Below are 22,006 nucleotides of genomic sequence, written 5' to 3'. Positions count from 1 at the left end.
CAGCACCCCCCTTGGGCCCCGCAGCCTCCCTAGGGGACCCAGGCTGCTCAGAGCACACAGCTGGCTCTGGGAGGCACGTCCACGAGGGCTCCCTGGAGGGAGCATTCCAGAGAGCAGCGTGGACCTCCCCGGCCAGGCCCGAGAAGCCACCTGACACTGGTGGCAGCGACCAGCATCCGCAGGTGCAAGAGGAGCTTGACCCAGGCCCCACTGCAAAGAGGAGAGCCCCCAGGCCGCACAGGAGGGCGGTGTTCGGGGTCACAAACACTGTTAAGCCATCTTTGGGAAACATGATCTACTGTGCCCCGGACCTAAGAGTTTTTCTCCTGAGTTCAGCCCAGGAAGGACCAAGACCCAGGGCGGGGTCTTCCCTGGCGGTGGGGAGAAAGGACACACATACTGGGCTCCCTCCACCAGCCACGAGGACGGCTCGGCTGCTCTTCCCGATGCCCCTTTCTGATTCTCCCCAACTAGAAGGTTCTGCAAACCCGCCCTGCCATCTTCCTGCTAGGGAGACACGCAAGGGCCTAGCGCCTTGAAGGGTAGGGCTTCTGTGAGGGTCGGGGGGAGGCAGTGGGTGACTCATTTCAAGGTTTCCGAGTACTGAGTCCATCTCCCCTAGGAGCCCAGTCAGAGTCCCCTCTGTCCCTCTGCCCCCGGCAGGGCCAGGATGTGTGTGTGTGTGTGTAGGGAGGGGGTGGTTGTGGCTGAGGTGACCAAGGAACGGGACTGGGCCTTGAGGTTAAAATGTCAAGAGTGTGCCTCCCCCTCTGCCAGCGATCCGGGTCGGAGCTCCGACCTGGTCACCTGGGGCTCCCGGGGGTACACGGGACGTCCCGGGGGGGACGTCGGGACTTGTCGGCTCTGGGAAAAGACAACAAGGCCTTGTGTTTGGATCCAGAATTGGACGCTCCCCTTCTGGAAATCTCCATTTCAGGGGAGATCCGCGTGATCCGTCTTTGGGCTGGACTTCTTCCACTTGCTCCCCCGCCCCCCAGATCCGCCGGCTGCCCTCCCACCCAGCGTGCCGGGAGGCTGCAGAGGACGGGCCGCCTCAGCAGAGCTTCCTGCCACCAGGTCCCTGGCTGGTTGGCGCCTGCCCGAGATCAGAGGGGGGAGCGTGAAGCCGCCCATTTCTCCTCTGCTTCCTCCCTTTGGCGCCGTCCTACGCTGGTTTGGAGGTGCTCGGTTTGGAGGTGCGTTGGTGCCATATGCTGTTGACACAGGAAAGCAGACCCCTGCGGCCCCACGCAGGCCGGACCCAAGATCGGGGCACGGGAACGTCTCCTCCAGGGCCGAGCCGTGAGCAGAATGTGCTGTTCACCTCCTATGGTGAGAGGCGAGTTCGGGGGTACAGACGTGTGTGGACCCTAGGACCATGGCACATAGATGAGCGGGGAAGGAGCGAGACTGGAAGGCGGGGGTCTAGGCAAGCCGCAGTGCACGCCCGTCTGCACGCCCCAGTGAGGCGCTCGACAGCAGGTGCACAGGAGGCCTCGCCCTGGGGTGCCAGCCGGGCTCCCTCCTTGGCCACCCTGGACGGGGTGGCCGTGGGACCACAGCAGCTCTGCCCGAGCCCTCTCCTAACGCCTCCCAGAGTCTTAACCAGCTCCGCGGCTAAAGCCGAGTGCCCCATGAGCAGCAGCCGTGCTCACGCTGACTCCCGAAGGCGCGTTTCCTTGAGGACCCCAGGCTGTCAGGCAGCGAGAGGCCGCTGACGTGGACACCATCCCCTGGAGCGATGACCGACTTGTCTTCACCAGAAGCCTCACTACTGCGGACGTGGGTTTGCCTTCCCGGCCCCCGATGTCTCTGCCAGCACCGCCAACCGAAGACCTACGGAGCTTTTCTATTTCTTTTTGTTTTTCTTTGTTGTTGAGTAGAATTTCTAATCATTTGACATGATATCCTGTACCAAGTGTTGCGGGTTGGGTTGTGTGTCCCCGAAAGATGTGATGCTCAGCCCCACTATCCGAATGTGATCTTATTTGGAAATAGGGTCTTTGCTGATGTGATCAAGAGGAACAGGGGGCCTTAATCCAATATGGCAAGTGTCCTTATGGGAAGGGAAGATGCTCCAACACACACACTCGTGAAACCCACGTGAAGACCACGGCAGAGGCAGGAGGCAGGAGGCAGGAGGCAGGAGCGGTGTCGCCAGCAAACACCGGCGGGAGCTATTGACAACCAACCGTCATTGGCTGGAAGGGAGGCTCGGAACAGATTCTTCCTCAGAACCTCCAAAAGGAACCAGCCCTGTTGACAACTGGATTTTGGAGCCTGAGGGAGGATTTCTGCTGTTTTAAACTATCTGGTTTACTTTGTTATAGCAGCTCTAAGGCATCAACACACCCAGGAACCCATTTGGCAGCCCAAAAGGAGAACAGTGAGCACGCGGCCACACGGTCCACTGACCTTACCTCACACCCTCTACCCAGAAGCAACACCCTGGTGGCACAGAGCCATGGCCAGTGAAAACCCAGCCAAGGGACAAAGGCCCCTATGAATGGGTTGCTTCTTTCTCTTTCTTTCTTTCTTTGTAAGATTTTTATTTATTTATTTGAGAGAGAGACAGAGAGCACTTATGAGAGAGCGTGAGCAGGAGCAAGGGAGAAGGGCAGAGGGGGATGGAGAGGGAGAAGCAGGCACCCCGCTGAGCTGGAAGCCCGACACGGGGCTCAATCCCAGGAACCCGGGATCATGGCCTGAGCCGAAGGCAGACTTAACTGACTGAGCCACCCAGGGGCCCCAAATGGGTTGCTTTTCTACCAGATTGACCCATGTGCCGATCAGTGGTCAATACATGGGGCTCTGTCTGTAAGAGCTAGAAGGTGCGCATCGGGAGGGTAAGGGGTGGGGATGGGAGGGACCTCTTCACCGTCTCTTCCAGGACCAACCTTCTGAGTTCATGCTTCCTGCCCCCGTAAACCGAAGCTCTGCTGCGTTAGAGATCCTGGTGCCAAGTGTGGAAACACTCCCCATGGGGACAGGACATGGTGAGGAGACAGTAACCACCACTTGGCCATTTGGGGCTCCGGTGGAGTTGCAGAGAAAGCCAGAACTTACCTTCCCTGTGGGGTAGTTTGCCAGGATCGCTCCGGGAACCAGGGCTGCTGCTCCACCACGGGGCAGCCAGGGGTGTGTCTGGAATAGCAACTCCCATTATAGGAACCTTTGGCCAGGGGGAAGGGAGTTGGCAGGCGAATGCTTCTCCCATCCTCTCCGTGGATGGACTCTCCTGAGGCCTGGTGGTACTCAGAGCCTCACTAAAGTGGTCTGGAGACCGAGGGAGCAGTTGCCCTTGATACAGAGTCGCGGCCGGGTTGGGGATGCCTCTCCTCTCTGCCCCCCACCCCTCCTCCCACCCCAGCCAGCCTCACTCCTGCCCCCCCAGCTGGCCATCCCTAATCAATTATTAACTCATACTCATTAGCTTTCTCAGTGACCAACCAGGCCATGAGAGGATAAAATGGCGAATGGGACATGCCAGTTTGGAGAGCGAAGCTGCATAGGAGTTCAATGTTCTGCTTACGGACGAGGTCGGTGATTTTTATTCATATAAAATCATGTTTTCTTCACCTCCTTAGTGAACTAATATTTCAGGAGTGACATTTTGAGAGGACATCACATCATTGGCTTCATCTATGTTCCCATATCCCTCGGCCACTTTTCTCTCCCTTGTCCCCACCCAGGCTTCCAGGATACTATTTCCAGTGCAAACATCGATGACACCAAGATCCTCGTCATCTGGAAGTTGATATAATCCCCGAACGAGGTGGGAGGCAGAGCTGCTGGTAGGAAATGGCACTACCTCCGGGCCACGGGGGAGGGGAGAACCAGCCAATAGCCTGTCTGGGACCCACAGGGCATAAGGTCAGGCAACCAGAGTTGCCTTCCATCAAAGCCAATGATCTTGTCCATGGGAAGAAATGGCTTTCTCTCCTGACCCTCCTGGGTTAGAACCCAGCAGCTGACCTTTACGAGCCACGGGACCCCGGGCAGGCTTCCTACCCACCCTCCTCCAGATAGTCTTCAACGAGCTGATCTAAACATCAAGGAGATGATGTGCATAAGGCACCGGCACACATAAGTAACTTCATAAATATTAATATCCCTCCGCAGGCAGGAGCAGAGCTGAAATGTCAAGGAGCAATCTTCGATTGCAGGTAGAGCACGGCCCGAAATAGTGTGAATCCCCACACGTTCGATGGGGCCGTGTCTGCCTTCCAGCATCGTCGTGAAGATGAGCCTAATGCATTAGAGTGTGTTGCCCGTGCCTTCTAGGAGATGCTCATTTGCTGTCAGCCAGCCATGCAGTCCCTCAACGACCCTGCATAAAAGTGACTCAGAAAGAATAGGGGAGCCCTGTGGCTGGCTGAGTTCCCAGAGGGACAGATTTCAGTTCTCTGCCATTAGGCCCCGAGGCATTACCAGGAGCCCCCGGGGAGAGGTTTAGAGGAAGTCCCCGTAGCCTCCAGAGCAGCACAGCGCTGAGGGCATGAAGTTTAGAGTCGGACCGCGTGGGACCCGTCCCCGCTCCGCAGACGGCCCCCGGGTGACCTGGGGGAAGTCATATAACCCTTTCACCCTGATGTCCTCACTTGCAAGGAATCGTACTAGTTTCTGCCCCAGGAAGGGCAGTGGAGCTCAGACGCCAGGACAGACCGGGTTCCTGGTGGAGTGGAGGATGCAGCAGCCTCTCGCGGCCGGTGGCGTCAGGCTGGCGCAGGGGAAGGCGCGCCGTGTGGGACGTGGTGTAGGGCCTGCTGCAAGGAAATGAAGAACCGTCCCGAATCCCCTCAAAAAACTCAAAATGAATAGTTAGGAACTTTGCGCTTCCAGGTTGACTCTGGCTCCTGCGAGGCGGAGCTGAAGTGACATGGTCCCGTGGCTTATTCAGGTCTTCCAGATACGACCGATCCCAGGGCACCGCGCACCTGTGCTTCCTCCAGGATGGCGAAGACTTTGGCGAGTTCTGTGACTCACAGGCCTCCTTTGATAGCTGAGGCCCTTGTGACCCCGGCCCCCCCCAACCCCCCAAGGGCAGCCAGTGACTTGTCCGAGGATGCGCCTTCCCGATGCGACCAACCCATCCTGAGCCCCTCGTCCCGCCACCTCCTTCATCGGGCGCTCGCTCTCTGCACCACGATGCCCTCCGACTGCGGTCGCCACCCTGATCCGTGCCAGGCACAGCCCCTCTGGCCCAGGAACCCCTGAAACCAGCCCGTTCTAAACCTGCTCACGCGCCCCTTCCCGCCCAGGGGGCCCAGCCGGGCTCCTTCCCCGGCTCCCTGGGCCCGTCCGCCTCCGCTGCCCGGCACCTCCCCTCCAGGGAGCCGTGAGCACGGCCCCTTCCCCACTCATGGTCACTTCCGTGTCTGCCCGTCTCACCACACCCGATTAAAACAAATCCCAGACATCCCCAACAGGCGTTAATTAGATCCTCTGCTCCTTAGAGACAGAGCGGCGCATGTGTAATTAAAAGGAAACTAAGAAAACCAGCCGTGGGAGCGGCTAGACTGTTCCGCTGCGTCCTGCTCCTGAGCACCAGATCTCCCCGCTGCCCTGTGGGCTGCAGAGACCCCCGCGTCCTTGTCCCCATCCATGGTCATTTCCTCAGTAACACGTCCTGGTCGCCTCCTGAGCCGGCTCCCCCACCGGCTGGGAGCTTCTGCAGGACCCAGTGGCTGGCTTTATTCCGCTTGTGCCCTCCTAATGGCGTGTTGGGAGCCCAGCAGGCCGTACACGCAGACTGTGTCCTCGTGAAGGGCCATGGCTCCACCCCCACGCCTGAGGACAAGGGTCACTAAGGGTCTAGATAAGGCAGGAGGAAACAGCCTTTAATCCCAGAGCCGATCCCTGCTGGCACGTCTTACTCATGCATCAGGCGTGTCAAGGTGGTTAGTAAAGTACTAACGTTTGCAGATGATTTTCTAAAAACCGGAATGGATTTCTTATGTTATTTTATTTTATTTTATTTTATTTTATTTTATTTTATTTTATTTCATTTCATTTTATTTCATTTTATTTATTTTATTTTATTTTATTTTATTTTATATTTTAAAAATTGTATTTATTCATGAGAGACACAGAGAGAGGCAGAGACAGTCAGAGGGAGAAGCAGGCTCCCTGCGGGAAGCCCGGTGCAGGACTTGATCCTGGGACCCCAGGATCACTCCCTGGGCTGAAGGTAGATGCTCAACGGCTGAGCCCCCCAGGCGCCCCTAAAACCAGAATGGATTTGCAGCTCACCCTTTCATGAGCGCCTGCTGTTGACCCGCATCCCGCTGCACCCTCTCGAGTGGTGGCTGCCGCCTCTGGAACGCGTGCAGCTTCGTATCGCTCGTGTGTGTTCAGTAAGTAGGTGCCATCAGTCACATTGCCCTGGTGGTGGTGAAAGGCTGTGACCCCTGGGTGGAGGGGCCCTGATTGCCGTGTTCTTTGCCACCGAGACATGGGGGGCGCCGACACAGCCAGGGAGGCCTAGGGATCAGCCCGCAGGGGTTCGTGTGGAGCAGGCCACGTGGACGCTGCTGGTTTTCGGCAGGGAATCTCCCACAGTCGTGCTAAGTGTCGATATTCTGGTTGAGGCTTCGTTGGCTAGAAGAACCACAAGGAAGAAAACTCTGAAACTGGACGTGAGACTGGTACAAGCGCTGTGCACCTTGGCAGGTGCTCACACGGGACTTTCCAGAGGTTGTCTGCGTCCCCACTTCCTCGCCAGGTCAGCCCTTTGCGTAGGACACATCCTGCGGAAATGTGTCTGAGATCCGCAGGGCGAGGCCGTGGTCGATTCTGGAATGCCAGCAGGGACTGCCACCCCTTTAGAACAGTTGTGTTTAAATTACAAATGGCCTGACGTGCCAACGGGGTATTAATGCCTCTGATTTCTCTGCATTGCTGTTATCTTATTTATTTCTGGAAACAGAATTCAAATCTCACTTGTTTAGTAAGGAATTTGCTGCAATTTATCGACAGTGCATGCTGGCCAAATTGCCTTTTGTTTAGGTTTTATGATGACCAACCTTCACGCTCTCAAGAGCACAGCTCTTATGGCAGGAAAACCCATTACACAAAGGGCCTGTGTCCCCTCTGGGGAACCTGCGACGGGAATCTTACCCTCTGAAGATCGTGCTGACCTCATGTGTATTGAATAAATAATGATGTATTTCTCACTCGAATCCTGTTTCTTTTGTTTATTCAAGGGGTATTATCGCATCTGCTGATAACCCGCTGTGGCTCACTCTCTTTGCCACTACGCATTGCTGAAGGGAAGTGAGGTGGTGATTCTCAGTTCTCTATAGGGAAAGATTAATTTTAATTTTTGATCCATTGCAGACCAATATTTTTATTAAGTATAATAGAAATGAATTCCCGAATAAGGTAAAAGACCTTCAAACAACACGCCCTGACTTATTATTGGATTCAACAGATTTTTCATATAAGCTGTCATTAGAACAAACATACCTAATTGCTCTAAAAGTCTCTGACCCCCAGTATTTCTCTCTGCAGCTTGATGACAGACGGTTCCTGGTCTAGGACATGGTGCCCGTGCTCCAAGGAGCCTGGAGCAGAGGTTCTTCTACTGACTTCCCATCACAGCAAAAGCCAAGTCCACGCTCCAGACCAAACCAGTGGAGCCATCTTTGGGATATTTGACTCTTTTTTAGTTGGGCCCCGGTTGAAGTGGAGTAACATCAGAGAGGCTGAGTCATGAACAAGGCCTGGCCCCTGGAGCTCATCATTGCCGGGGGTTGTTGTTGGGCTTCCGGGCTGGTAGCTGCAGGTGTGGGTCGGGGTTCTGTTTTCACAGACCTTGTGCCCCTTGTCTATTTGTATATTCGGTCTCAGGAGATTTGAGAGTGGGGCAGGCAGCGCAAATAAGAGTGAGTATGGTGACACAGACTTGGGGACAGACAGGCTGGCTCAGCTTTCACAACCTGTTGGTAAGATGAGGCCATTTGGGTGAAGAGTTTCTAAGATGAGTGTTCATTTCTAAAACCATGACTGGGGCAGGGGCGCCGTGATGCCCGGGCACGTACGTGCGGGGTTTGGGCAGGGTGCAGCGATTGCTGGTCAGGAGGCCTGGATACGAGGGGAGCAGGGACAGAGAGATGCAAACACAGGCAGCAAGAGTAAAGCAAGCTGCGCCTGCGATGCAGAAGCTCGGGCGTTCTGGGGCAAGCCCGCCACTTGTCTCGTGCTTCATTCCTCATCCAGAAGACACAGGGTTCCACGTGTGGGTCTAGACCCCTGCCTCCTCGACTGGGAACGAAGACTCTGCATCGCCTGTTGGACCCGCCTAATTTAGAAATTGACAAAGAATGTCCCGGAGTCACTGTGGATACTTTGGACCTCTCCTAGTACATTTTTGCCAGAATCTACTGGTCTACCTTTTCCCCAGGATGTGAGGAAGGAACAGGAGGTGAAGGGGGAAAGCCACTTCTGGCAGAGGAGAGAGCCAAGGACCGTGGGCAGGGAGCAGTGCTGTGACTTCTGCTAGTGTTTGGTGTAACTGGAGACTAGAGTATGTGAGGAGAAAGGGTGGGTCTCGCAGGGCCACCCAAACGAGATGCAAAATTGTGCCATAAAAGACGTGAGTGAAGACAATGGGTGAAGCCACAGCTTATTCCAGGAAGGGATTGTGTGTTTGAATGTCCCTAAAATAGTAACCTCACTGCTAGTTCCTAGGAGTGTTAACGACGTTTGCCAGGTGTCTGAGCTCCAGTGCTCCTGCACCCCCAAACGAAGACGGGTTTTGAGCCCCCATCAGCACGCTGGTGTTCATGGTTTCACACATCTGTGAGGACCAGCAGGAAGGACACCATGTGGTGTGCAAGGACCAGGGTGGAAAGCATGATTTCCCACAGAGGAGCAGATAGGGCCAAAGACAAACTTTATATAGAGTCATTCTGGTGCTTTAAACAAAAAAAGAAGAATTCATTACTAAGTCCAGCGGCTGGAGGCAGCCCTGGCGCAGAGTACGTAACCCATTAAAGAAACAAAAGCCCTTGTAAATACCCTTAAAGACAGCAGAGTTGTGTTTAATTCAAATCAATTCTCTTTATCTGTTCAACGGGGCTTTTTATATATATATATATATATATTTATTTATTTATTTATTTATATTTTTATTTTTTTCAACACGGTTTTTTAAAAATTTCAAGATCATACGTTTAAAATCTCAGATAAACACACTATCCATGGCGAAGTGCACCAGCACTTCCCTGGTGGACCGCTCTAATTCAGCTCGATTGTGCTTAATCGGCAGGGGCAGCAGGGAGAAGGGACTCTGGAATCCTATGTACCTGGGCTTGGTCCCCACGCCTCGCTTCCGGAGCTGGTCAGATAAGCCAGGCTCTTGGAGCCTCCAGTGTCCCCTTGTGTGAAACGAGGACAATAGGGGACTCATCCGTAGGGATCCCATGAGGGTCATGTGAGGTAATGCGTGCCATGTGCCGAATGTCCCAGTACATTTCAACTATTCTTATTAAGGAAGGTTTGCTCTGATTTTAAGATTTGCTGGCTTCCTAGTTCTGAGGCTCGGGCTTTCATTGCTATGCTAATATCCTTTCCACCACTTATAAAAGAGGTGTGTCTAAATCCTGCTACATCATTATGAAAACATGGCCCACAGTGGAGTCATGTGGGTGGTAGCCAGACACTGTGTCTTTGTTTGGTCATTTAGTGATGTAACCCTTGAAAAATCCTCTCTCAGATCATTCTGTTGGGAACAGTTTCCAAGCCATTAAAATGTTATTCTTCTAAGTCTTCCTGCGTTGCTAACAGGGGAATGGAGACAAAATGCAGTGTCACTCGGGCTTTGCTTAAAATGAATGGAACCTTCCTCAGCGAGGCACGGTGTGGAATCCATCGGGAGGGTCTCAGCGGGGTGTGGTGGTGGACTTAGGGCCATCCTGACAAGGAGCGGAAGGCAGGTGTGGGAGCTCCCACCACCCGGGCCCTCCATCACCTCCTCCTTCTCTAGAGAGTCTTGTCACACGGGAGAGCACATCCTCTTCCACTTAGGATGTAGCCAGTGTGGGAAGGGGCTTTACTGACTGTTACACAGAGAAGCAGGGGCGAAGCCAGGGAGGAAGAGCAACCTGTCTTCTCTGTGAAGGAGAGAGAGGACCTGATTTTGTCCAGAATAATGGAGCTTGTTGTATCAGTTCGGGTCCTATCCAAGAAGGAAACCTGGTAGACTGGATTGTGGTTGATAGATTAGATGGACTGAGATAAATATAGGTAGATATAAATAGATCCACATAGATAAGAAACTATCCTTCAAAGTACAATCGACATATGATGTCCTATTAGCTTCAGGTACGGTGACAGCGACTACACGTTTTTATGCATTACCAAATGGCCCCACCTTAAAGCTAGTTGCCATCGTCATCATACAAAGGTACAATATTATCAACTACAGTTCCTCTGCTTTAGGTTATATCCCCGTGACCTCTTGCTGGAATACCTGAAAGTTTGCAGCTCTTAATCCCCTTAACTGACTTCACTCATGCCCCTGAACCCCTCCCCACTCTGGTAACCGCCACTTTGTTCTCTGTTTTTATGAATCTCCTTTTGTTTTGCTGTCAGTTATTTCTTCATTTGTTTTTATTGAAGTTCGATTTGCCAACATATAGTATAACACCCAGTGCTCCCCACATAGAAGTGGATCGATAGAAAACTGACCATCACATTCACACTGAGTTTAGCAAGAAGGTTCATCAAATCCTGTAAAAATAATTTTCCTAACTCAAACTGCCCTTTTATATCAGTGGCACCACCAAAATTTCAGGGTTTTAGGTTTTTTTTTTCTCTTCCTGGTTCCTCAGTTATAATTTTCAAGTAGCCAACAATTGCTGTGGATTTTTCTGAGAATTATCTTTCCTTTTTCCTCCAGTCCCACACTCCAGCCTCATGTAGACCCTGTAATGCCAACACCGTGGCTCTGTCGTGTCCTCCTAACTAGAGGCTGCTCTGGCCTCATGAACTTTGCACCAAAATGTAATGAAACATCTTCTCCACATTTCTCCTCTCTGTCGGCAGATCTGATAAGTCTGAGTTTCAGAACCCACATCATCATCCCTCCAGCATCACCTGACCGGTGGTCCTCAGAGACCCACCTTTACCTGTCCTCCAGGGGCACGTGTCCCTCTTTCCAGCCCTTGTCTGTGTTCCTGATGGTCCTCGAGACTGCTTCTTGTGAATCTCTGGGAGCTGGTATCTGCTCCCCACTCTTCTGTCTTATGCTGGGCATTGAGGAATTACCAGCAGAGTAAACACCTCGCAGCAAAGCACAAACGTTAGGGTAAATCAGATTGACTGACAACCCAACGAAGACTGTCTGACAGGAAGTGGGGAAGGGATGATGGAGAGTTTTCTGTCAGGTGGAACCTCATGAAGTTGCTGTTTTTCTGTGTAAAAAAACCAGTTGCACATCAAAAATTCCATGTGGCATAGATGAGTCTAGAGGCAGTCAGTGGAGGAGGTCGGGGGGGAGTGTATGGGGGAGGCAGAAGGGTGTCATCCCACTAGTTTGCCTCCCTGTGGCTGGAGCAGAGGCCGCCTCCCCTGAAACACTGGGCATGAATGTGGTGACATTAGTGGTAAAGTTGCCGGCAGGTTGGCAGGTGGAAATCTCCAGGCTGTGGTGCTGGTGTGGGGTGCAGGGACAGAGGGAGAAGGCCCAGGTCTTTGGAGGAACAGAGCAGATAATGTGCCAAAAAAAAAAACCAAAACAAAACCAAACCAAACCAACAACACCACACAATGTGCGTGAATATTTAACTAGTCTCCCTTTTGGAAGAGGTAAGGATTTTAGATTGCTTTTATTTGCATGCTTACTCGTTTCTTGCTACCACAGCAATATGCAATGAATATCCCATTACTGATCTTTGCTCATCTTCATGATTATTTCTTTAAAATGAGACCCTGGAAATGAAAATTGCTTGGTCCAGCCATATAAAATAGGGCAAGGCTGTTTGATGTGCATTGCCAGTCACACACCAGAACGTCTTCGGACATCAGCTTTGCCACGAGCCACATGTGAGAGGGCCTGTTTCTTCATTTGTTGGCAACAGGATCAGCATCTGTCATCGTGATGAACAGATTATAGTTTATTACTTTTTAAATGATTTTCTAATCACCAATGTGGCTGAACATTTATTTTCGACATCTGCATTTCCTTTCTAATTCTATTTTTTACGATACAGGCAATTTATTTAATATAAAACATGATTCCAACTTCATGCCTTTTTGAACTCCAGATTGACTAAGAAAATAAGATCGTTGTCATAGATGCTGCCATAGAAAATAAGATTGCTGAGGTTGAATTCATATTAATGTTGATACTAGGTGACATATCAAGTGATAAGTATTTCTCTCTCTCTTTGCATTTTGTTTTCGTTGTGTAGGAAGCTCATCAGGGAGCTCAGATTCACCAGCTAATGTCTGAAAAATGCTTTGCCATCCTTATAAAAAACCCCTGCTTTCCCAATTTTATTAATTCATTTGCCCAATGTTCAAATGATATATATTAAAATACACAAAGGGTGAGGCTATGCAAGAGATAGAGACAAAGACAGAGACAGGCATATATATAGAGAAAGAGCAATTTGAAGAAGCAGAGCATTTCCTGAGACAGAAAATCAAATCCCTGTGTCGGTCCATGTGACAGGTGGTGCTTGTAGAACTGTATCCTTGCTGCCTTGGTTTCTGGTTTGGTTGCTGGGATGAATATTCATCATCCATGCGCTCTATCCATCAGCACTGCCTTTTAAAGTACATCAGATGGGTCTAATAATGGCTCAGATAGGAGAGGGAAAGTACAGGAGAGACAATTGAGCACAATTTACTTAAAGTGATTTTTCCCCCTTTAGGGATTTGGTTACGTGAATTCTGACTTTCGGAAAGAATGCTCTGTCTGTTGATCTGAAGTTACAAACACAGGATATTTACTCTGCAAACTGCAGAATGAGATGAACAGAATGGAAGGGAACTAGGTAAGTTTTTTGCCAAATTATAAATATTTGCATAAAATCATCCACCGTCAACACTTTTCTCAAAAGAAATGATGGATTTAGTGTGTGGTGTTAGGTTACAGTCGACTGTGAAAAGGCTTAGGGATTCCACTGGGATTCAAGAGAACTGCAGATCCTGGAATGGCGGAACCAACTGTTTTGAGCTTATGTTGGGGATAAAGGTCATCTGGATTTGGAAGCAATCATCGCACAGGAATAGTACGGAAGGGGTGCGCTCCGGGATTGGATGTGGGACACGGTTCAGATGTTCACCAGCTGAATGGTGCAGAGCTCTTCTCAGATGAATCTGTGGCCCAGTGGAGCCTCTACTGACTAACTTATCATAGGACTGTAGCAAAATAAATGGAACCTGGGATGGGAGAAGTTTCATCATTTTGCAAGTCAAGGGAATGCTTGCTTCGTTTATTGAAATAAAACATTTTCATCATAGAAATGGTAAATGAGTATACTGATGTAGTTCAGAAATGACTTAGTAGTCCAAAGGTGGACCTTCTGAGGGTGGTGGTTTTTGCAAAGAGCACAGAATCACAGGGATTTGTGAAATAAAAGTAAGGAGTTTACCTTGCCTCCTCCCATCTTTCTGAGAATGAGAAGAGTTTCTTTTAAAAAAAAAAATATTTATTTATTCCTGAGAGGCACACAGAGAGAAGCAGAGACACAGGCAGAGGGAGACAGAGGACCCTGCGAGGGCAGAGATCCCTGTGAGGACCCCGATGCAGGACTTGATCCAGGGACCCCAGGATCACGCCCTGAGCTGAAGGCATATGCTCAACCGCTGAGCCCCCCCGGTGTCCAATGAGAAGAGTTTCTAACAAGAAAGGAGAAATAACAGAAGTGGTGTAGTTCAGACAGCATTTAGGCCCCTAAAATTTGTTGCTGCTGTTGTTTTTTGCCTGGTCTGCAGATGACACACTGCAGATCACAGTGTCAGTGGTCTCAGAGAGCATCCCATCAGCTCAAGAAATCACAGAAAGATGGGATTATCAGACCCTGTCTCCTGTCTAGAGCACCCAGGGGCTGGAGTGTTAGCCTGTCATCTTTGACAATTATGTAGTAGAAACATTCGGGGAAACCAAGGCAAAGTGGCTGCCTAAATTCTAGTGTCGCCATACATCTTCCCAAAATAATACAAGCCAACAAGAAAAACAGACAAAACTGCACAACTTTCACACCTTCTACACTTTTATCAACATAATTAGAAAAAAGAAAACACTACAACTTCGTTACTAACTAAGTAGAAACATAACCACCAATTTCAATGGAGCTAATTCCTTAGCTTGCAAACCAAGACTTTGCAGAGCATAAGGCAGGGTCTCAAAAAGCTGCACAGAAGAAAGAAGAAAAGAAGGACTACAGCAAAGCCACCCTCAAAGAGCCAACTTTAAGTACAAAATAAAACCCTCCCCAAACCCAAAGGAGAGCATTAGTATTTCAAGGTGCTGACCTCAGGAAAGGGACCCAAGGGGGATATTTGAGACCCAAAGAGACAGTCTTGGAAAGGCAACACTTCCTAGAGAGAAGACAGACCAAAAAAGGGAGAGGCAACCTTTGGACACTGAGTTTTGAAGGACAAAATAAGCAATAGGCAGGAAGTTTGGAACCTACAAAATAAAACCAAAACAAACAGACAAACAAAACAACTCCAAGTACACATAACAAACTGCACCTTGGCTTTCCAGAAAAGAAAACGTATCTTGAAAATGTCTTGAATTAGGATTGTCACACCCTCATATCTATATATATATTTCAGAGGAGTGAAATACTTAACTTCATGAAAATACACTCCTCCCCCAGCAAGTAATCCTGAAGCAAAAGAAAATGTATTTCAACACTCCAAACTGAATTAAGTATCCCCAAAGAAGCATTTGAGGTATCCAAATAAATTCATCTTGAACCAGAAATGTAAAAACTAAGAACACAAATGGACAGAACCTTGGAAGAAATAAAATGAGAGTTCCAGGAAGAGAATAGAAAAAAAAAAAAAAGATAAAAATCACATCAGTAATATAGACTAAAGCTCCCATGGAAGAAGAGGTTCGCATGAAAATTAAATAAAGACAGAAGAAACAGGACAATAGTAAAGATAATGAAAACGAGACAAAAAGGTGGAAAAGGGGTCAGAAATTGATTGAAATGAAAGATACAAAAAAGATGCAACTTACATATGCAATTTAAGTCTCTGAAGAGGAAAAGGAAAATAATGAAAAAGAATTAATATTTGAAACCATCACCGGGTAAAACTTTTGAGAAGTGAAGGAAAATCTGAATCGTACTAAAAAGACCCAACAGGTACTTGTGAAAATTGATCCAAAACCATCAGCTCTGACACATATTCTAATGAAATTATTGACTTAAAACATAAAGAAGAAAGCTCAAGGCCTCCAGGCCAAAAGATCAAAGAACTTCAAGGACAACATAGAGTGGAATCATGCGGCTTAAAAGAAAAAATCCAAACAAAGCAATAATGGAGCCGCATTTTTAGGAAGTCAAGGAAGGAACATGCAGATTGAATATTTTGTTTTCGACCAGCCTATTCCTCAGCAGAAATGTAGAAAAGGATTGGTGCGTGCAGAAATCAGGGAATGCTATTTCCCTGAAGCCTTCTTGGCTGATCTTCTGGAAGGTAAGCTTCATCTAACCAAGAGATAAGCGAGGCCGACTTTGCAAACTGTCAGGTAGTGAGCACTTAATACCTTTTAGTTGTAGATCTAAGCCTTAATCAAAGGGGCTGAGAAAGGAGAAGGAAAGAGGAAAGCACAATAATCTCATTGATTGTTAAATAGATGGGAATCAAATGAGGGCTTTAAAAATGGAATTAACCAGTGAACAAAAGTTTAAGCGCAATACCAATGTTCTTAAATAGTAAAACTATATAAAAATAAAAGTAGACAGACAAAATATCATGTAAAGAAATAACAAATGTAGTACACAATGTAATTACCACCAAAATAATATGACACAGTTGAGACCAAACATAATTGTCCTATTAATAAATGTGAATGGGCTTAATTGACTCATTAAAAAATATTTTAAACTTGGCTCATGAAACAAGATACAAGTCTGGCACACAGGAACCCCTCCCTTACCACCAAAAAAATGAGTGACTCAGAAAGACTAAAAATAAAGGGATTTTTTTTTTTTCTATCAGGAAAATGGAAACAAGAGTGTGGAGGTTGCAATCATGATGTCAGCAAAGTATGATTCAAGCGAAAAAAGCATTAAGCTTGACTAATAAGGACCCTTGCTAGTGTCAAGGCACTTGACTAAGGACCCCACTATCCACAAAGGAGACATGACAGTTATGAACATCTATAGGCAAAGTAACAGAGCAGACACCTTTACAAAGTGGGAACTAGAGGAGGTCCAAGGAGGCAGAAACATTCTAATGTGGGGGAACCCAATAAAAGGCAAAGTGGACAAAAAACCAAGTAAGGATATAAAAAAATCTAAATGACACAATTAATAGGTGGATCTTATTTACAGGTCATCATTTACATCTGTATAATAGAGAATAAACCTTTTCTTAAATACACGCACAACACTGACCAAAATAATCATATATTGGGTTATTAAGAAAACTGCATAAAGGTCCATAAGGTAGAAATATCACAATACTCTCTGATCACAAGGTAATAAGATTAGAAATTTATCACAAAATAAACAAAAGGCTCTTGCCTCATCTACCTGGAAATCACAAAAATAAATAATCCTCTTAGACAACTAACGAGTGAAAAGGGAAATACAAACAGAAAGTACACAGTGTATGAAAAGTAATGAAAACACCACATGAGAACCTAAAAGAAGTCAGTTACCAAAGAAAATTCATTACCTTAAACACAACAATGAAAAAGAAAGAATGAAAATGAGTTTATTAAATTTTCAACTCCAAAAGTTAGAAAAAGAACAACAAAGTCAACTAAATGAGAGGACAGAGGGGGAAAATAAAGATAAGAGAGTAAATTAATAAGAGAATAGAAAAACGGTAAAATCATTGCTACATCAAAATCTTTATTTAAAAAAAAAAATGCACAAAGCAGACAAGGCCTTAGCCAGCTTAATCAAAAAAAGGAGAAGAAGGAAAAAAACACAAAATAACATACAAAACATGAAATGACAAGAGGGGAAACAACATGGAAACAGAAGAGATTTTTTTTAAATACTTATTATTTTATAACCTCTATGAAAAAAAAATGAAAACCCAGATGGAATTAATAATTTCTTAGGAATAGTTTGCCAAAATTGTGCCCATTGGAAATAGAAAGGTTCAACATACCAATCTCTGAGAAAGAAATAGAGAAAGTTTAAAGGAACTGAAGAGTAAATTTAAAAGCATCAAGCCCAGACGTCTTCACTTGCGAGTTCCACCTCACTCCTAGTAAAAGAATTGTAAAGTAAAACCACACTGACACATCATTTCTCACTTATCGAGTGGACAAAACTGAAATCCATGACAAGACATTGTGTGGACGCCTCTGTGCAACTGAGTACTCTCAGGCTTTGCCTCTGAGAATGCAATTAGTGCAGCCGCTCCAGAGAGATTTGGTGATACCTAAAAAACCAATGTGTGCACTTCCTTGCTGACTCAGCAGTCTCACCTGTAAGGACTTAACCTGCGAGACACAACCCCAAGGATGCAAACGGTGCCCATGCACAGGGTGATTGGTGCACCACTGCTTGTAACTGCAGCGTAGCTGAGACGGCATAGATACGTGTACACAGGCGAGGCCTCAGTCTGTGGCCACAGGGGAGTCCAGGGGAATCCAGGTAGGTGTAAAGAAACAAAAGAATGAAGAAGAGCTCTGAAAGCTGAAGTGCAGTGAATTCCAAGACCATTTGTTAACAATAAAAATAGTAAATGGAAGAAGAGGAGCTACAGTATGTTTCCTATTGTGTGAAAGTGAAGAACAAGAGATCCGATAAATATGTTTATGTTGTGCATCAAGAACCACGGAAGGGATAAACTAGAGAGTGATGAGACTGGACACTGACGGGGGACAGGGTGGAACAGACGGGAAGGGACGGGGCGGTGGGCACAGCACGGAAGGAATGGGACAGTGAGCATTATTTATTTTTGGAATTTGGATTTTTGCAATTAAGTGAATGTTTCACATATATGATAAATTTAAAAATCAACAAAGATGAGAGAAAGCCCTAAAAGGTACATAACGTGAAACACATCAACTTATCTGTATTTCGAGGGAACAACAGAATCACACTGAGAAAAATAAATAATTTTTAAGTAAATATTCTCAGAATAGACACAAACAGATGCAAAGAAAGGTTGGACTTCAGATGGGAAGTTTGACGTGGCTTAGCTTAGCAACTAACTCTGGAAGAATTTTTCGTGTATTCTGGTATATTCTGAGATTGGTGGGAATTAGGTTTCTTACTGTTTGAGAAGCAATGACAAGTGTGAATGTAGCGAGACTTGGAGTTTACTGGGTATAACTGGGTGTTAGGATAGAATTGGAGGAATCAGTAAGAATTCGTGGAATATATTATCTGTCTGTCTCTATCATCTACCCATCTATCTACTGATCTATCAATATCATCCATCTATCGATATACTGATCTACTATCGACCTATTATCTATTGATCTATCGACCTGTCATCTGTCTATCTTCCTAGCTCTGTCCACTAAGAGTCAAAAGCAATGACACTCCAGCAACAATAAGCACACTTAATACAAAGATATTGATTTCTAAATATATTTGTCATTAAAAAGAAAAGTCTCAGGGCACCTGGGTGGCTCAGTCGGTTAAGTGTCCAACTCTTGATTTTGGTTCCAGTCATGATCTCCGGGTCGTGAGATCGAGCTCCACGTTGGGCTCCACACTCAGGAGGCAGTCTGCTTGAGATTTTCTCTCTCCATCTCCCTCTGCTCCTCCCCCTCCCCCACTCTCTCTCTCAAATAAATAAATCTTAAAAAAAAAAAAAAAAAAAGGAAATCTCCTTGGATAAATAAGTTCATTCCACACCTGAAATTGGGAAAATAGAAGGCAAATACAGAACATCTTATAATTCAGGAAAGTCAGGAATTGCTCAAAGAGTGATGGAGACATTGATAAGGGTACACAGCTAGCTTTAAGAGACTCCACTGGAAAAGTGTGGAACAATTTAAGACTCAAAGTCAGTATTAGTGATGAATCCATCAAGCTACTGAAGGAAATAAGAATCCATAAACTGATGCCAATAGAAATGTATGAATGTAAGGATGAATGAATGGGAGAATGGAAAATTATTTCTTACAGGAGAAAGCAATCAATAAAAGTAGAAGGAATGATGGAATTAGAGTTGTACTAATAATTGATTTAGGCAAGAATCAGGAGTCGCTGACACTAGTGGGTAGAAGTTTTTTGGGAAACACAACACTTACATAGTCTCAAACTACCTTCCCACAGAAGAGTTATCAACTACAAAGGGGGAAAACTGGCAACTTTACCGTAGGGAAATGGTCAGTGTGCTCCTTGGTCAGCGTGATCAAAGTCGACTTCACTGGTATTGGGATGACCTGTTGTCATGTCTTCCTGATAATAGGCAATATAATAAATATAAAAGTATATGCGCTACGGTGCAATACGTGAGAAGACTGTCATCACTTTTATGCACTTACTGCCAAAAATGGATGGTTTGGGTCAAATTATAAGGAAACATCAAGTAAATTCACTCAAGGGACATTCTATCAAATAACAGACTTAATTTCTTTTAAAATGTTTATATCGGAGTCTGTTTCTTAGTTTGTCTCTCTTTTCTTTGCTTATTTTGTTTCTCAAATTCCACGTATGAGTGAAACCATATGGTATTTGTCTTTCTCTGACTGACTGACTTCGCGCAGCATAATACCCTCTAGATCCATCCACATTGTTGCAAATGGCAAGATTTCACTCTTTTTTTTTTTTATGGCTCAGTAATATCCCATTGTGTGCATACACCTCCTCTTTATCCACGCATCTATCAGTGGACACTTGAGCTGCTTCCATAATTTGGCTACTGTAAACATAGGGGTACATGTATCCTTTTGGATTAGTTTTTTTTTTTTAATTTTGGGGGTAAATACCCAGTAGTGCGATTACTACTATAGAGAACAGACTGATGGTCACCAGAGGGGAGGTGGGTGGGCAGGTGCTGGGGATTAAGGACCACACCCGTCATGATGAGCGCAGGGTGATACATGGAAGTGCCGAATCACTGTATTGTACACCTGAGACTGGTCTTACACTGTATGTTAACTATATTGGAATTAGAATAAAATACTAGAAACGTTAACATCATAAAATATAAAGCATGAGGAGTGCAGATTAAGGGACTGTAAAGACACGTGGTGAGTAAATATAAGGCATGAAGGTCCTGCATTAGAACGTTACCAAAAACACTTTTTCCTCTTGCTATAAACAACATTATTACAATAACTGCCTGTAGATAATAGTACAGAATGTGTGTAAGTTTCCTAATGTTTATCATGGTACCGGAGTTACGTAAGAAAATATCTTTGTGTTTTAGGAAATACACACTAAAGTATTTAGGGGGAAGCTAAATGCTTATTTTCAAATGGTTCAGAGAAGAGATGGAAAAAATACGGTAAAATATTAACGTTTATCCAATCTAGGGAAAGATCATATGAAAATTCTTTGTGGAATGGCCATTTGGCCATAAGTCTGAAATTATTTTGAATTAAAAACTTCTGAAAAATGCTCAAAAGTGATTGGAAAATATGATTAAAACAATAATACCACGGGAGAAGATCTTTACAACACAAGCAGAGGGCTTGTGTCCAGGATATATGAAGAGCTCGTTCAAATCAACAAGAAGATAAACAAGGTAATCGCAGAAAAGCGGGCAAGACACTTGACGTGGCATTCAAAGAAGAGATGCTTCAAATGACAATAAATGTGTGATAAAGGATTCAGTCTATTAGTAGTGAGAGGAAAGCACATTAAACCACTACACACCCGCTGCAATGGCCCCATCTACAGTCCTGGCACAACCACTCTTACGGAGAATACAGAGTACCTGGAGCCCTCAGACGTCGCCGAGGGATGCCAACAGTGGCAAGATCACATTTGGAAAACCGACACTGGCGACTAGAGCTGAGCCTTCGCGAACCTGACGACCCAGAAAATCTACCTGAGTTCCAACCCCGTAGAAATGCATTCACATGTTCACCCAAAATGCATACGATTCACCAACAGAGGACTGGGTATCTTATATACTCATACAACATAGTGCTATTTTGCAATAAAAATAAACAGCAACCAGGGATGAATCTCATAAACATATGATTAAGTGGAAAAAAGCCAGACACAGAGGAACAAGTGGTATAGAATTGCCCGTGCGTAAAAGGACGGGAACAGGCAACAGTAAATGCGATCGAACTAAGGGTTTGCAGCTCTTGGGGGAGGAAGGAGGAGCCACTCAGCGGTTTCTTGGGTGCGGCTGCTGTTCTATTTCTAGAAGCGGGAGGTGGTTACATGATTTTGCTCAGTAAGTGGCAATTGGTTGAGCTGAAATTTTTGTCTTCTGTTCCCTCTTCTGTATGTGCGATATTTGGTAAAAGAAAAAATAAAAATAAAAAATGAATTCTGCTGCCTCTTCTGTATGTGCGATATCCGGTACAAAAAAAAAATTAAAAATCTAAACATTTAAAAAGATTAAGGAACAAGGGGATTCGTGAGACCCCACAGTAACAACAAAAGTAGGAAAAATACATTTTCAAAAGTGATGCTGCACAGAGGCAGGAGGCTGCAGAGTACGGAGGTAGGACAGTCACACTCCCCGTCCTATGGCATCAGTTCCTAAGCTCTCACGGCCCGTGTGCAACACGAATTCCACCATCCGAGGTCCAGTGAGCTTGGGGGATGCTGTAAGCACCAAAGAAAACTGCCGCATTAATCATGACCCGTGCCTGGGGTGCGTGGAGGGAAGGCCCGCGTGGACGATATAGAGACCCCCCCCCCCCCCCCCC

The 22,006-nt window shown here is 46.5% G+C and overlaps 1 long non-coding RNA gene across 1 annotated transcript; it reads left to right on the top strand.

Moving 5' to 3' along the window:
• The first annotated feature begins 2,843 nt into the window (after positions 1–2,843).
• Positions 2,844–7,131, top strand: LOC140599117 (uncharacterized). The gene is made up of 3 exons (XR_012001856.1): positions 2,844–2,996; positions 3,434–3,539; positions 3,693–7,131. It is a non-coding gene; the product is annotated as an uncharacterized lncRNA (long non-coding RNA).
• The last annotated feature ends 14,875 nt before the right edge of the window (positions 7,132–22,006 follow it).

The sequence above is a fragment of the Vulpes vulpes genome, chromosome 5 (genome assembly GCF_048418805.1).
Source record: "Vulpes vulpes isolate BD-2025 chromosome 5, VulVul3, whole genome shotgun sequence".
NCBI classification, from domain to species: Eukaryota; Metazoa; Chordata; class Mammalia; order Carnivora; family Canidae; genus Vulpes; species Vulpes vulpes.
This window is presented reverse-complemented; position numbering and strand designations above follow the sequence as displayed.